Source organism: Zalophus californianus, chromosome 13, assembly GCF_009762305.2.
Source record: "Zalophus californianus isolate mZalCal1 chromosome 13, mZalCal1.pri.v2, whole genome shotgun sequence".
Classification (NCBI taxonomy): domain Eukaryota; kingdom Metazoa; phylum Chordata; class Mammalia; order Carnivora; family Otariidae; genus Zalophus; species Zalophus californianus.
Window position 1 is genome coordinate 74,992,475 of NC_045607.1, and position 17,700 is coordinate 75,010,174.

Genomic DNA, 17,700 nt, shown 5'->3' on the forward strand with positions numbered 1-17,700 from the left:
ACTAGTTCCTGGCTGTTTAATCTTAGGCAAGACAGTTAAGCCCTTTTGCCTTAGTTTCCTCATCTGTAAAATGGGATAACAACAAAGTTTTATGGAAAGTAAATGAATTAATCACTAAAAGTTGTCAGAAACGTCACTGACACAGTAAGAATCCAATAAGAGTTAGCTTTTCATTATTTTACCAATGGAAAATTGAGAAATCAAAAGTAAAATGACCTGCCCAAACATAAAAGCAATTAGTGAAACGGCAAAGAAAACTCAGGTGTCCCAACCCTAAGGGAACTACTCTTTCTCTTCACCACAGCACATTAGTCATGGTCTTCTGCCAAGAAACACAGATTTACTTCTGCATACCTCCTAATGAGAGGCTGATTTATAATGACTTTGAGGGTTACATTTTGTTTTTCATCTCATCGAAAACAGCTTAAGGGATATGGCTGTTAGTTTTAGTCCCTCCCATAAACTACTTAATCTATCAGAATCTCCCCCTGCCTTCTTTTCTTCCTTCTTTTGTATATTTATCGAGTACCAGATGTGCGACATGACACAGGCTTGGTGCTATGGATCCAGGTAAGACACCGTCCTTGCCTTTAAGGGGCTTAGAGAATAATGAGGAAGTGGGCATAAGAGCACATAATCGTAGGACTGGGTGATGAGAATGATTCGCAAGCCATAAGAAGGAGGAAGAGATGATGCTGAGTCAGACTTAGGGGCAAATATGTTACCAACAGGGCCATACTATGACTTCCATGTGTCCTAGGCATTTTTGCCTTCATTGGTCCCCTCCTCCATATATACACAAAATGATAACTTATGATTGTGTGTGTATAAACAAGTATATACTAAGATATTTTCTTTGACCTTGAAGTTCACGGTTTTCTTATGATTTTAAAAGAAATTAAAAGATTTTCATGGGTCCCTAAAAGTACTGTGGGTCCTATAACACTGCGTCTACTGCTGGTAAGTTGGTCCTGGCCACCTAAAGGAATGACTCTGGACGTGAATTTTGAAGGACGAAGTTATCTAGAGCAGTGCTTTTCAAACTTTACAGAACATGAACATCATCCAGAGTCTTGTTAAACATGGGATTCAGATTCAGTTTATCTAGGGTGGAGTCCAAGATTTTGAATACCTTAAAGTTCCCAGGTGATGCTACTGCTGTACGCATCAAGCTGTAAATAGTAAGAATCTAGAGTTATGTTGTACAATATAGTAGCCACTAGCCATGGGAGGCTATTTACATTTTAATTTAAATTAGTTAACATAAAGTAGAAAATTCTATTCTTCAGTTGCATTACCCTCATTTCAAGTGCTCAATAGGCATGTGTGGCTATTGGCTTCCTTATTATACAGCGCAGATAGAGAACATTTCTGTAATTATAGCGAGTTGTATTGGACAAAACTGATCTAGAAGAAAAAGGTGAGGAGGAAATAGAATTTTGGTACAGAAGTGCAGGGAGAGGCCAGGTAGGATGAGCCACATGATTGAAGGCTATCAAGCCAAGTATAGGCATGTGTTTTTTTAAAGTAAAACAAAATCACAGGCTTAAATAGAATAGCATCATCTCAGTTCAATCTATTTCTCTACTTCTATTTGAACTGCTGTCACAGATGTGTTTGTGGTTACTGCTAATAAACATTAAATCTCAGAATTAGATTGCCCATACATGTACTCTCAGACGCCCTCCGGATGGAGGGTTAATCAAACTAAACCACTAGACTGCAAGCTTCTGTTTAAGGTAACAAGAATTCAGAGCAGAGACAGATGAAACCAAAGGTGATCTGTGTGTGTAATTGCATGCATGTTTGTGTGTGTTTAAAGAGTGATGGTTTCCTCTTTTGAACTCAGTTTTAGGAAAACTAAATGTCCTTTCTGAGGGAAGTGAAATGAATGGTCCCCATCATCAGCCCTTGTGACTTTTCTTACTCGTTTTCCACATTTGTCCCACAGATGTGCTGTGCTGATGAAGGATTTTTCACTTGGTGACTCATTAATTGGAACTTCCATTCTTTTTCAAGCTTCTAAAGGGAATTGGAACCTAAGAGGAAAGTGCCTTTGATGTAGTCAACATGACAGAACATATCCAGAGCATTCATCCCTCTGATTGTTCATGCTCTAGACCTAACCAATAAGAAATTTCAGTCCACAACTCCTGGTAAGCACATCGAACAAAAAAAACTAACCCTTAAGGGTTGCTAGGACCTCAGATTAGGTTGGACATCTCCCTGTGCTGCTAATTGTCTTTGTGTTAAACATCCCACAATGATGAGGTGTTGATTTTATTTTTCTCATATAGCTCATTAAATTCAGCACAAATAATGAAACCCAAAGGCTTTGTGTTTTACATAGTGTCAGTGAATCTGATCACTTTACAGTCCACCAACTTTAAATATTTCCAGTCAGGGCTCGTCCTGCTGGGGAAAAAAAATTAAAAATTCTAAAGGAATATGATAGCACACTTTGGCTGCAGGACATGTGTGAACACAAAGAACACATTCTCTTCTTCCAGCTTAAAGTGCATCTGGCTGGGAACTTCTGCAGCAGCCTTTCCAATTTATCACTAAAATACCTATGAAGCAACAGAACAAGATGAAAATTCACACCTTCCAAAAATAAAGACTGATGGAAAACCTATTACTTCACTCTAGAATTTCCAATTGCTACTCAGCTCTAGGTGCTGGGTTAAGAAAAATACACTTGTAGCTTTGCATGCAATGTTTTATGAAACAGAAAATAAATAGGGTAGGGAGTTATTTCACCTCTCCTCGGTGTCTGCTCCATGCCAAAAAACAAAACCAGGTAGATATTCCTTCACTTTTAGAAGCAGAGAGAGGATTCTGCCACCTACCATTAATCTTTCAACATCTATCCCAGGACTGAAATTATACAAAATAATACAGAATATGAGTGAATGGTTGGGGCAATACTGCGAGCTAAGAAATTACATTAGCAGTTATTTTGTCTTCAAGTATTAGACATTGCAAATGCAGAAAAATATATATTTCTGTGCATCTTACCAGTTTGGAGGGTTACAGTGCCCGATACAAGGATAAGAGAAAAATCTTCCCTAATTCCGGTGGTATTGAACAAGGTGAATACCTACTAGACACAGACACCTGGGATGCAAGCTCTACATAGGTACCATTGTTTAAGACAATATTAAAAAGAGGATGTGCCCTGAACCAAACTGGAAACTATGCTCCGTACAGAGGAACAAAAGTAATTAATAGAAACTCTCTCTGAGAAAGCCCAGGCGTTGACTATTAGAAAAATACTTTAAAACAACTGTAATAAGTATGATGAAGAGAACAAAAGAAAAACCAAGAAAATATGTCTCACCAAGTAGAGAATATCAATAAAAGGACAGAAATTTAAAAAGTAGTAAAATAGAAATTTTGTAGTTGCCGTCTATAATAACCGAAGCGGAAAACTCACTAAAGCTGCTTCGTGGTAGATTTGAGAAGACTGAAGAAAGAATCAGTGAACTTGAACATAGATCTACTGAGACTATCCAGAGAAACAAAGAGACCAAAAAATGAAACAAAATGAAGAGAGAGAGGGAGGGATGGAGGGAGAGTGGGAGGAAAGGGGGATAAAGAGAGAGAAAGAATCTATTTGAAGTCATAATAGCCGAACCTTCTCAAATTTGATGAAAAACTTTAATCTACACATCCAAGAAGCTCCACAAATTCCAAGTAGGATAAACTTAATGAGATCCACACCAAGACACAACATTATTAAACTGGCAAAAACTAAACATAAAGAGAGCACCTGAAAGCAGCAAGAGAGAAGCACCTTGTTATACACAAGAGGCCATCAATAAGACTGACAGCTGATTTTTCATCAAAAACCATTAAGGACAAAAGCCAGGTGGATGGCATGTTCAAAGTGCTAAAAGGAAAAAAACCCTGTCAACTAAAAGTTTTATGTCCAGTGAAAATGTCTTTAAAAATGAAAAAGAAATTAATACATTTTTAAATAAGCAAAAATTAAGAACTTGTTACTAGTAGACCTGCCCTACAAGAAACGCTAAAGGAAATCTTTCAGGCAGAAATAAAAGGACAACAGACAGTAACTCAAATCTTCAAAAAGAAACAAAGAATACCAGTAAAGGTAACTACAGAGGTAATTATAAAACTCAATATGTATGTATTTCCTTTGCACCTTCATTTTTAAGTGTGATTTAAAAAAAATAAGAGCATAGAACAATATTAAATCTATATTAATGAGTACATTAATGTAATTTGTGACAATAACAACATAAAAGGAGGGCAATGGCTATATTGGAGGAAAGCTTATGTATACTATTATAATAAAGTTGTATTAATCTGAATTAGATAGTTATAAATTAACATGTTAATTGTAATCCTGAGGGCAACCCCCCAAAATAACTCAAAAATGTGTAGTAAAAGAAACAAGTGAACTAAAATGATACACAAGACAATAACTATTTAACCAAAAAACAAAGAAGTAATGGAAGTATCGAGAAACAAAAAAAGATATATAATACATAGAAAAAAATAGTAAAATGGCAGAAGTTCTTATTTATCAGTAATCACATTAACAATAAGTGAATTAAAATCCCCAATTAACAGGTAGAGTGCCAAAATGAATTTAAAAAAATAAAGCACATGATCAGACAATAACCTGTCCATAAGAGACTCATTTTTAATCCAAAGAGACAAAGGATTTGACAGAAAAAGGATTGAAAAAGATATTCCACACAAACAGTAACAAAAAGACATTGACATGGCTATACTAATATCAGACATAATAAAACTTTAAGACAAACATGTACTTGAAAGACAAAGATTATCATTATATAAAAGGGTCAATCCATCAAGAAGACCTAAACATTGAAAACACAAATGAAAATGACAACAGGGTCACAACATAAATGAAGCAAAACTGACAGAATTGAAGGGAGATATAGCCAGTTCAATGATTACCGTGAGAGATGTCAATAACCCAATTTCAATAAGGAACAGAACACCTAGTTGAAGATCAGCAAAGAAATACAAAATGTGAACAACACTATATCAACTAGACCTAACAGACCTAAAATTCTTCTTTCAACAACAGCAAAATAGACATTCTTCTCAAGGGTACAAGGAACATTCTCCAGAATAGGCGTTAGGCCACAAAATAAATCTCAGAAATTTAAATACTAGAACCAGGGGGTGCCTGTCTGGCTCCGTTGGTAGAGCATGCAACTCTTGATCTCAGGATTGTGAGTTCAAGCCCCGTGTTGGGAGTGGAGCAAACTTAAAAAAAAAAAAATTTTTTTTAATTAAAAAAAATAATAAAAATAAAAACACTAGAATCATATAAAGTATGTTCTCCAACCATAATGGAATGAAATTAGAAATTAATAACAAAAGGGAATTTGGGGAAATCACAAATATATAGATATTAAACAACACTTCAATACTCAATAGGACAAAGAAGAAATCACAAGGACAATTAGAAGATATTTTGAGAGGAATTACATGATAACCAAATATATCAAAATTTATGGTATATAGCTAAAGCAGTGCTCAGAGGAAAATTATAATTTTAAATATCTACATTTTAAAAAAGGAGAAAAATCTCAAGTTCTTAACCTAAACTTCCACCTTAAAAAAACTAGGAAAAGAATAAATTTAAGCCAAAGCAAGAAGGAAGTAAATAGTGGAGTATAGCAGAGATAAATAAACTAGAGAATAAAGAAACAGAGAGGGTCAACAAAACCAAGAGTTGGTTCCTTGATAAAAATCAACAAAATTGACAAATCTTTAGTTACACTGACCAACAAAAAGTGAGAGACTAAGGTCACTAATATCAGGAATTAAAGTGGGGACAATGCTATCATCTTTACAGAAATTAAAAGATTGTAAGGGAATAATAAGAATGATTATATGACCAAAAACTTGGTAACCTAAATGAAATGAACAAATATTTCAAAACTCACAAACCATAAAACTGAGGAAGAAACAGAAAATCCAAATAGATCCACAAGTAAAAAACTGAATCAGTGATCAAAAATCCTCTAACAAAGAAAAGCCCAGAACCAAATATCTTCACTAGTTAATTCTACCAAACATTTAGCTAATCCTTCCCAAACTTTTCCACACACACACACACACACACACACACACACACACACACACACACACGAGGAAGGAATACCTCTAACTCATTCTATGACACTATTATTACCAAAGCAAAGACAACAAAAGCAAAGTACAGATCACTATTTCTCATGAATATACACACAAAAATCATTAGCAAAACACTGATGAAACAAATAACTCAGTATATTAAAAGGACCAAATGAGATTTATCCTAGAAATGCAAGGGTAGTTCAATGTGCAAAAATAATTCAATATAATACACTATATTAATAGAATTAAGGGGGGGAGGACCCCACATGATCATCTAACAGATACAGGAAAATTATTTGACAAAATACAATGATCTTTCATGATAAAAACAATCAAGAAACTAGGGGTAAAAGGAACTTTCTCAATTTGATAAAGAGTATATATGAAAAACTCACAGCTGATATCACACTAAAGGGTGAAAGACTGAAAGTTTTCCCTTTAAAATCAAGACCAAGACAAGAATGTCCACTCTCACCTCTTTAACTCAACTCTGTATTGGAAGTTCAATCCAGGGCAATTAAACAAGAAAAAAAGATATATGAAGGCATCTACATTGAACAGGAATAAGTAAAACTACATATATATAAAAGAAATAGATGATTATAGATGATTATGATGACTTATTGAGAATCATGCAGATGACATAATCTTTGTATATAGAAAAGCTTAATGAATCTACTTAAAATCTATTAGAATACATAATTTCAGCAAAGTTGCAGAATATAAGATAAACAAAATAATTATATTTCTATATGCATGCAATAATCTGTGAATGAAATTAAGAAAATTCCCTTACAATAACATCAAAAATATTAAAATATCTAGGAATAACTTTAGTCCAGGACACATTAGATGTGTAGAAAATTACAAAACATTGTTAACAGAAACTTTCCAAATATAGAAAGGCATATATGTTCACTGACTGAAAGACTTAATTTTGTTAACACAGCAATACTCTCTAAATTTAGCTACAGATTCAATGTAATCTCTCTCAAAATTCTAACTTTTCTTTTCTTTTTCTTCCAGAAAAAATAAGTTGATCATTAAATGCATATAGAATTGCAAGAGACACTGAATCACTAAAAAAATCTTGAAAAAGAAATACAAAGTTGCAGAATTCACATATCCCTACTTCAAAACTTAATTCAAAGCTACCGTAATCAAAAAAGCATAAGTACAAGCATAATAATGGAATACAATCAAGAATCCAGAAATAAACCCATTCATCTACGATCAACTGATTTTCAACAAGATTGTCAAGATCATTCACTGAGGAAAGAATAGTCTTTTTAACAAATGGTGATGGAACAATGGGATAGCCACTTGCAGAAGAATAAACTTTGACCCTAGCGTCACACCATATACAAAAATTAACTCAAAATAGATCAAAGACCTAAATGTAAGGGCTAAAACTATAAAACCTAGAAGGGAATATAGGTGCAGGTCTTTGTGACTTTGGATCAGCTCTTTCCTAAGTATGATACCAAAAGTACGAGGAACAAGTGAGATATATTGAACTTTGTCAAAATTAAAAACATTTGTGCTTCAAGAAACACTACCAAGAAAGTGAAAAAAAAAAAAAAAAGCAACCCACAGAATGGGAAAAAACATTTGCAAATCATATATCTGATAAGACTCTAGTATCCAGAATATATAAAGAACACTTAAAATTCAATGACCAAAGAAAAGACAATTAATAAGTGAACAAAGATAGAAATTTTGAATAGCTATTTTACCAAAGAAGATATACGAAAGGCCACTGGGCACATGAAAAGATGCTGAACACCACGAGTCATTAGGAAATGCAAATTAATACCACAATGAGATATTACTTTACACCCATGAGGATGGCTAATTTTAAACAAACAAAACCCCAGAAAACTACAAGTATTGATGAGAATGTGGAAAAATTACATTGCTGGTGAGAACGTAAAGCAGTACGTCCATGTGGAAAACATTTTGGCCTTTCCACAAAACGTCAAATATAGAGTTATCATATGACCCAGCAATTCCAGTGATCCAAATAAATAGAGACAGAAAGTAGATTAGTGATTGCCAGCAGCTGGGGTGAAGGGCAGTTGGAGAGTGACTGCCTGATGGGGTTGGGGTTTCTTTTCAAGGTAATGAACATGTTCTGGAATTAGATAGTGGTGATGGTTGCACCACATTATGAGTACGATAGAAACTACTGCACTGTATATTTTAAAATGGTCAAGATGGTAACTTTTATGTGAATTTTACCTCAATAAAATGAATAAAGAGAAAAAGAAAAATCAATGAAAAATAAAAAGTGATTCTATTTAAAAATGAATAGAAAAAATACATTTCAGTCAAAATCGTAGCAAAAACAAACAAACAAACAAAAAACCAGAAACACCCCCACCCAAAAATGAGCATCTGTTTAGGCCTGTTATCTTTTAAGGTGCAGAGAAGTAGAACCACTGTCAACTCTTCCTTAGTAGTCACCCAAATGACCAGTCTGCCTCTTCCTACCATCCCAGAAATAAAATTTGGAAAGATATTTCCGGCCACTTAAAAGGAATTTCCTGGGATTTCTCCAATTCAGAAGCAAATACTGCTCCACACAGAGGGAAGTAAAAATATTCCCAGGATATTAGCACTCTAAAGATCCCTCCCTCTCAGAACTGATGACATTTCAGATGCTCTGAGAAATTGGGAATATAACTCAAGAAGATAAATTAGGGGATATTCCTGGGTAGCTAAACACACTGGCGGGAAATAGTGACTCTGACCTGCCATATACCCTCAGTGGGGATGAAAGACTGCTGTTTACCCAGCTGTGCTCTCAACTCAGTCCTTGACCCCAGCTGTTCTCTTTCAATCATAACAAATTAATAGTCTTTAGGGGCAAGTTTAAACACACCACCTACAAGTTGTCTCTGAATATATCAGGTGGAATACAGTCTTTAGTTCTACTGAAATCTCCCTAAATGTCATATTTTTCTATCATATAATTGTATACTTTTATTGACAGAAAAGACGTTGGGTTAGGAAAAACCTGCTGTTTTATTGATTTCCAACCGCATTTCTTCGTAACTAAAGTCACAGGGTGATTTGCTTTCATTCAACAAATTGAGGCTTTGGAAATATACTTGTCCGGCAGAACTGGATACAATCCGCTAGGAAGGATCTCTATCCTAGAATTAGTAGACTTCAGACATATCTGTTTATTTACTTGTCTGGTGAAACGTAAGTAACAAAACATTCTCTCCTGAGATGATCAGCCAACAAGTGGGCCTTAAATTAGACAGAGGAAGACTTTTTTTGTTTTAAAAGCAACACCAACCAAAAAACTGTGAAGGGATATCAGATGTCCAATCAGATGAGGTTAAGTATTTTTCCTCTGAAGGTGATTTTTAATTTCCATATCTCAAGTGTAAACAGTATAAAGATTTCTAAAGTATAGTATAGCATGCTACAATGTATTTTCAAATATAATATCTCATTTAATCCTAACTCTTTTTCCAAATGAGAAAAATAAACCTTAGGAAATGTATGTAATTTACCCAACATCACACAGCCAGTAAGTGACAGAAGTAGAACTCAAATCTGGTCTTTTGAAGCAAGCCCAGAATTCTTTAGAAAATGGTTTGTTTTATAAGAAAATTAATATTTCCTAGACTTAAATGACTCAAATCTGAGCTTTCTCTGCTGAGACACTGTGTAGACCAATATCACATGTTATCTCATTTCTTTCATTCTCTGGATGTGGAAATACATACAACATATGAAACTTTGCATAAAATATGATGACAGAGATGAAGAGTTGCTTTAATTATAATAGTTGATTTTACCTTCTTATTGGGCCGTATCCTAACCCTCATCCTTTTTGAAGATTGAAGATGATGACATCGATACATTTAGGAAAGAATATTACAAACGTCATTTTTTGAGTTTCAACCCAAAAGGAAAATAAAATGAGCACATATTAATTTTTCCTACACAATGACTAATTTATCCCAAACTAATGGCTATTCTTCAAGAATATACTATATACACTAATATACTATATTATAATGACTTATAAGAAACATAAATTTGGTCCTTCAAATCAGCAAAATGTATTTCTCAAAGACCAAATGGTCTTTGTCCACAGTTCCTGGCTCACAGCTTCCAGAACCCTTGCAACTTCCTGAGCAATAAGAGCAATAGGAGCATCTTTTGTAATAATATTTGGTCTCTTGTCCTCACTTCCTGAAATTATGAAATTATGGCTTCAGAGCCATAAAGGTGAAATGGCTGTCTTGTTATTCATAATTGGGTTTATGTTAATGAGGTAACTTTTGGAAAGTACCTAAGGAAGGAGACTGGTTGCCGGGGGAAACAATCTTGAATAGAGGATCAGAACTTTCAGTCCCATCCCCTGATTTTCAGGTCGGGGATAGTGGCTGAAGGTTGAACCAATCACTAATGTCCAATTATTTAAGCATTTATGTCTCCAAAAAAACCCCCAAAAAACAAAAGAGAGAGTTCAAAAGAGCTTCTGGATTGGTGACCACGTGGAGATGCTATAGAGTCACACGTCTGGAAAGGGCATGGAATCTCTGTGCCTGTTCCCCATACCTAGCCCTGAACATCTTTTCAATCTGGCCATTCCTGATTTATAGACTTTTATAATAAACTGGGTATTTAGTAAGTAAAACACTGCTTTCACTCTAGCAAATAAGTTCAGCTCAGAAAGGGAGTTGTTGGAACCTCAGACCTATAGCCAGTTGGTAAGAAGCACAGGTGACAACCTGGACTTGTGACTGGCATCTGAAGTCGGAGCAGGAGGGCAGTTTTATAGGACTGAGCCCTTAACCTGTGGGATCTGATGCTATCTCCAGGCAGACAGTGTCAGAACTGAGTTAATTGCTTGGTGGTGTGGGAAACCACCCCATCCCCCCAAAACACCTGCATCAGATTTGGTAATCAGAATAGTTCTATAGTTGTAAAGTTAATTTAGCAAAATATTTGCACACGATGACAGTAGTATTCATCAGTGAAATCATGGAATAGCATTATCTATTATACATAGGTCCATCCACAGTCACTCATGAATTATCATCTAAAAATGTTGGACGACTAAAGGCAAGACAAGACATAGGCAACTGGAATGATTTCTAACTCATGGACCATGGTTTTACAAAATCCTACATTGAAATGTTTATCTTTCAAATAGAGCTAGAGAAAAATTCTTAACCATTGAATGAAAGCCAACCAATAAACTCCTATAATTTTACCTTCTTTATTTTTCAATTTCTTTTTCCATCAATCTAAATGTGCCTGGCTATCAAGATCTTTCCCCTATTTCTATTGCAAAAAGTACCTATTTTAAAATATGATTTTAAATAATTTTAATAAATTAAATTTATGCAGATGGCACTTTAAATTTGAAATAAGGCCATAAACAAGAAAGAGCCTGGGGCAATGGTGCAGGAAGGCAAATTGAAAATAACACACAGAATGACATCAGACACATTCACTAAGAAGGCATACAGAGTAGGAGAAAGAGATCTTTTGCTGTTAGTAAAAAAGAGGTAACTTCAGAATGACAAAGATGAACAGATATTACCTGCTATGAGAATAATGAAAGATTCAACTGTGATGATTTCAGTCCTATGGGATTTATAATACCTTTGTAAATAATACTAAAAATGTATTTAACAAGTGGGACTTTGAGGGCTTGAACCTAGATAACAAAAGGCTGAGAGAAAGAGCTGAAGAAAAGTTATCACAATCAGGTTGAAAAGAATATATATCAAATCACTTTGTGCTTTGAGTTTTTCTTTGGAAATCCTTGCTTCATTTGGTACTACGAGATGTATTTTTAATAGTAAATGTACTTACATACATTTTGCTAAATCATACTAAAATACTGGTATTTTCTTTCCCTATATTTGGTTCTCAGGACACAATCAATTCAGTAAATTCACTCAACAAAGTTTTTACAATACCAATTGTGTACAAGACACTCTACTAGACCTTGAAAGAGATACAAATTTACAAGGTCCCTGGGGTTTTTTTTTAATCACTTCTTTTTCTTTTTAAAGATTTTATTTATTCATTTGACAGAGAGAGAGAGAGAGAGAGAGAGAGAGAGAGAAGCAGCGGGAAGCGGGAGAGGGAGAAGCAGGCTTCCCGCTGAGCAGGGAGCCCGATGCGGGGGCTCAATCCCAGGACTCTGGGATCATGACCTGAGCCAAAGGCAGATGCTTAACTGACTGAGCCACCCAGGCACCCCTAAGTCACTTCTTTTAATAGTAAAAATGAAGCATGTACCCAAATATTCTCAGTGCAAAGTAGTACAAGAACCATTGTAGGTGTAATGGAGAATAATAAAGGAAGGATAAACCTTATTTGACAGTCAGAGACGACATCAAAGAGATGATATTTGGGATAACTTGAGAAGAAACAGGGTAAGTAGAAGGTAGAAGGAGACCAGGAGCAAAGATCTAGGGAAATGAGGGGCGCCTGGGTGGCTCAGTCGTTAAGCGTCTGCCTTCGGCTCAGGTCATGACCCCAGGGTCCTGGGATCGAGCCCCATATCATGCTCGGCAGGAAGCCTGCTTCTCCCTCTCCCACTCCCCCCATTTGCATTCCCTCTCTCGCTGTCTCTCTATCAAATAAATAAAGTCTTAAAAAAAAAAAAAGATCTAGGGAAACGAATAAGCAAGGCCACGCACGAATAATAGATTCATCCCAACTCATATCCCCAGGGTATCCAACTTCAGTGGCCAACTTCCAACCACCAGTATCTTTATCCATTTGCCTGAGTGTTTTCTCTGAAATGGCAGAATGCCTTTTTTCATACATATTACTGGCAGAGAGCTGGGGAATTAGTACCTTCCGCAGTTGGTATAGAAATAAAAGCTCAGTTTCCCTGGCTGATGAATCTACACCGCCTCTCAGAATTTTCCCAATGGAATTAAGTTCTAATTGCCTGCAATAGGAGAGACTCTATAACCCTTTATTCATAATCCTTCACTTGTAGCTTTCTTGTCTCTGTCTCACTTTTCCATTTTCCTACTGGTATTTCCTGCACCCCCCAAACAAATGTGAACCCTTCCACCAAGGCTGTTTAGGGGAGAACCTAAGTAAGAAAATATGAACGTGTAGGAAAGAGGAAAAATTCAGAAAGGTGGGGGACCATGGTCCATATTGGGATATCACAGAAGTTAGGACTAGACAGATAGGTTGTACACATTTGGTCCATGTTTCAAGCACTGCATCTACTATACCACTAGACCAAAACATCATACATTAACTAAGGACAGTGCATAGACATAAGAGCAAAGTCAGAATGAAAAATACTTCTTTCTCTTCAAATCATAAGAATGGAAACAGCATCCTTTCCTCAATGTATCAATCCATCAGTGTTTTGCCATTGATGCACTCACAGCAGTTAAGTGGTAGAGGGTGGAACAGGTCTGGGAGTGGAAGTGGGCTTGACACGAGGGTGCTAGATGATGTTCTCTTTGGTTTAAGTTGGATGGTTGGTACCTGTTTTCTGAAGAGAATATATGAAAATTTCTTTCATTATTTAATAAAGATCTATTTTAACACAGTGGCTTGGACAGAGCAGATCCTCAAGTACATTCTTAAGTCATCTTTTTAAAAAAGATTTAAAAACTTTTAAAAAGTTAATTTTTCTTTCTAAGGCCAATCACAATGTACTTTTATTTCTTGAGACCATCTTTTAAGCATCATGGTATCTCTCTACTAGGTAGAACATAAAAAGATAGATGTACATTTCCTGTTATGGTCACTGCCCTTAAACATATATATCTTCCCTCTTTGTTAGATTTACATGCTCAAATTTAATTGGACCTTTCCCCAAAAAAGTATCTTAGTGTTTGATAAATACTAAATTAACATCTATTAGCTCCTTCATACATATGCATCAAAAAATACCATCAATTAATCTAGACTTATTGCAAAATGATTGAGGAGCCCATAGATGATACCTCAGCCCTCAGTGGAGAATGGTTTCTTCATGAGTCGCTTTTCTTATCATCAATTTTAAACACTTCTGAAATTCTTCTCTCAGAAGTTTCAACTTTCTAGGGAAAAAAAATTGAAAACTGTGAAAAATCTAATCTGGGTTCATTTTAAGTTCTTACAAAATGAAAGCTTCCTCATCACTGCAGTGGAAGTGGCCAGGGATGGGCAGCTTAAGGAATATCTAAGAATGGTGGACTTTAAACTTTTCCAGAAATGCTCATACTTGAGGGTATGAAAAGTTTGAGTCATTTTTATAATTGAAATGTGCAAGTCTGATTTATAGCAATGCCATCTCCAAAAGAAAGGCAGGGTCATTCAGAGGAAATCAACCCAGGGAGCTCCTTCTTTCTATTTCAGAAGTCCTCACCTTTCTCTCTCTCCATGTGGACCGCTCTTAAAGTCTGTGGAGGTCTGTTTTTGTATGTTTTTAAGGCTCTCTCTCTCTAGAGATGGAGGAGATAAGAGAGGCTGTAGTTAATTGTGGTTCTAGGTAGTGACTCTGCACCTCAGTGCTACAAAAGGAACTGAATTGAATTATGTTTACAGAATTTAGAAAGGAAAACCTTTTTTTTCTTTTCCGTCTGAATTTTTATTTTACACGAACGTGCTTCAGAATCAGTTACAGAAGTAACGGAGGCAATAATGTAGCATATTTCCTTCCCTCTTCATTGAGAACGTCATTAAAACCAGACAGGTAAACGAACCACCCCGCTTTCTCCCTGTTCATCACTTTGAAAATAAATTCCATGACCAAAGCCACAGCTGCTGACACCAAAACAGATGGGTTCTGTCAGAGCCTGACTTCAGCGCTGCAAGTTCAGCTTACCCGGAGTTTATTCTCAGGGCATAACAGGAATAAATTGTTACATTTATGATAATTTCTATCCCTAGGGGAAATGATTTTGAATGGAATTGAGTAGAAAATTCACCTTCAGGGACTGGCAGGATAGTGGCAGTGTTAGACATCAAAGTCAACCCCTATATAAGGGAAGGCAGTTCTTGAACTTAAAAATGGAAGATAATGTGCCTGGGTTCAGTAAACATCCATTCCAACCTCTCTTTAATGCAGAGAAAGCTAGAAGTTACATTTTCCCCGATGAGTCAATGTTAAAATCCACGGATGTGTTAATGGTATTGTGGTTATGTAGGAAAATGCTCTTGTTCTTATGATATTCGTGTTGAATTATTTAGGGGTGAAGTGTCATGATGTGTGCACCTTACTTTCAAAATGGTTCTTCAAAAAAACAAGTCATGTGTGGAGGGACATAGAGAGGGCAGCATGTATTTTATGAGGGAGAGGGAGATGCACGGGGGAGGGAGGGAAAGAGAGAATGAAAATATGGCGATAGTTTAACAGTTGATAAAATACGTAATGTTTAGAAGGTATTCAAATACTATTCCTTCAACTTCCCCGTAGCTTTTCTTTCTTTTTTTTTTAAACAAAATTTGTAGAAAAAGTGCTGAAATTTTTAAAAAGTGAATAGGTAAACAAAAGTATATTTAATTTCATCAGTTTCTGTCAAATGTTAATCAGTATGTTCTCTCTAAATAAGAGTTGATTAAAAGAAAATCATTGCTAATTTTTTTTCTCATCAGCCTTAGAAAAGAATGTCTTCCAATTCTTAGGACTCTGAATTTTTTACCTAAAATATCACACTTCTGAAAAAAGACAATATAAAACAAGTGTGATGTTTATCCAATTTCTAATTAAGTTTCTAATTAAGTTCTGTTTCTCTTTATGTGTGTGATTAGTGTCTAAGTCAAAAGAACACTGTAATAAAATAGCATAATTATTATAAAGATTAAATAAAGCCTTTCTATTACAAAAAAAAAAAAAAAAGAATACCTTCCCAGATTCTCTTGTAGCTAGGCTTCTCAGTGTGACTTATATTCACCAGTTAATGCCCTGTGTAAACTTTGATCCCTAGAAAAGTTATGTGTGATAGCTAGGGGGTACATTTATTTTGCTGGCACAGAATATAGCAGATAAGGTAGTGGCTCTAGAGCTCTATTAGCAACTTCTCAATTTGCAGCTTATTTTCCTGGCATTTCCATGGCAGAACTAGTATGTTTTGCAAACAGCAGTGGTGACAACAGCTTCCGGGATTATCAGCTTTCCGTGAAGGCAGAGGTAAATTTAACAATTGCAGTACATCGGTCCTGAGCCTAGAAATCGTTCCTTAACTTTAGCCTAGAACTGATTCCTGGGCTTTTCAATAATTTTATGAGTTTCTATTTGCTGGTGTAAAACTGTTCTGATTAATTAGATTATATTCTATTGTCTGCAATTTAACCTTGTTCAATAGACCAGTCTTCCTCTTTAGCCATAGAAGATCAGTATTAATTAGAATTTCTAAAACACTGCTGAATTTATTTTCAATGTATGGTCTCTTTTTTTTTTCCCTCAATCTTTCTACTCTGCCTTTTCAAAGAACCACTTACATCTTATTTAAATAAATATCAATTTATTATTCCCAAGTATTTTCTCTCCTCTTTCAAGAGACATTATCTCCCCTCACACATTGACATTAGCTTGGCCATCTGATCTGCTATGGCCAATGGAATGGGAGTAGAACATAAGCTATGTGTGAGTAGATGCTTTAGGAGCCATTGGCTTATACAATATTGCTATTTCCTCTCTCCCATAAGAACGATTTGCCTTGGATAAAGGATGTTCCCTCAGCTCAGAATCCAGAATAGTGAAGGGACACTGGAATAGAACCACAGATGACCTACAGGTGAAGGTGGTGTGGGCAAGTATAAATATTGTTTCTAAAAGCATTTTTGGGGTTTTAGTGAAATCTGTGCTACCATAGGTACAATCTTTGGATTTATTCCTCAGTTCTTTCTGCCCTGTCCCTCTAAAATTCCTCTAAGTATATTTCAATTAAATAATTCCACTTGGAATTTACTATCAATCCTCTTATTCACAGGTGTTTGGAAGGGGTCCACTAGGGACACAATCAGTGTCTTGTGTGAACAAATAATATACTATCCATTTCTTTATAAATTATTCTTATTCTAATAAACATATTTGGCAATTGTTTTTGTCTTCCTTTTGCTCATCTTTGAATCCCCAGCTTCTATCTTGGTGTCTGACGGAAAATAGATGCTTAATAAATATGTTCAGTGCATACGTAAATGTATAAATTAATTTTCCCCAAGAAATGTGTGACAATTGGTAGAATGGTAGGATTTCTCCATCTGTTTCTTCTACCTTGATCCTCTTATAAAAGTTTTTATGCTGCATTCAATCCCAAATGATGAAAGAAAACAGAGTTATCAGTAAAATGGGATTTAAAATGCAGGATACTCAGGTTTTTCTTTTAGTTGTTTAAATCCTTCATTATGGCCAAATCCAACATTAAAGATCTAATTGTGGTTGGCATTAGGTCTTCTTTTGTTTTTTGTCTTTTTAACTTCTGTCTCCCAGTCTTTTGGAGGAAGATGATAGGCCATTAAAAATAACAAGCTGACATTCAAGATGTCAAATCTCTCATTTATTTTAGTTCTAGAAATTTCAAAGAGAGGTGTGGAATGGTGAAAATCAAT

General features: G+C 35.4%; 1 long non-coding RNA gene across 1 annotated transcript in view; it reads right to left on the reverse strand.

Annotated features, from left to right (window-relative positions):
* Nucleotides 1–13,363: 13,363 nt before the first annotated feature.
* The window catches only part of LOC113934833, an 83,148-nt gene continuing 78,811 nt past the window's right edge, over nucleotides 13,364–17,700 (reverse strand). The window contains exons 4-6 of the long non-coding RNA XR_003523812.1: nucleotides 14,516–14,591; nucleotides 14,112–14,207; nucleotides 13,364–13,654 (exon numbers count right to left, since the gene is read on the reverse strand). This is a non-coding gene — a long non-coding RNA (uncharacterized LOC113934833). The remainder of the gene's footprint in view (nucleotides 13,655–14,111; nucleotides 14,208–14,515; nucleotides 14,592–17,700) is intronic.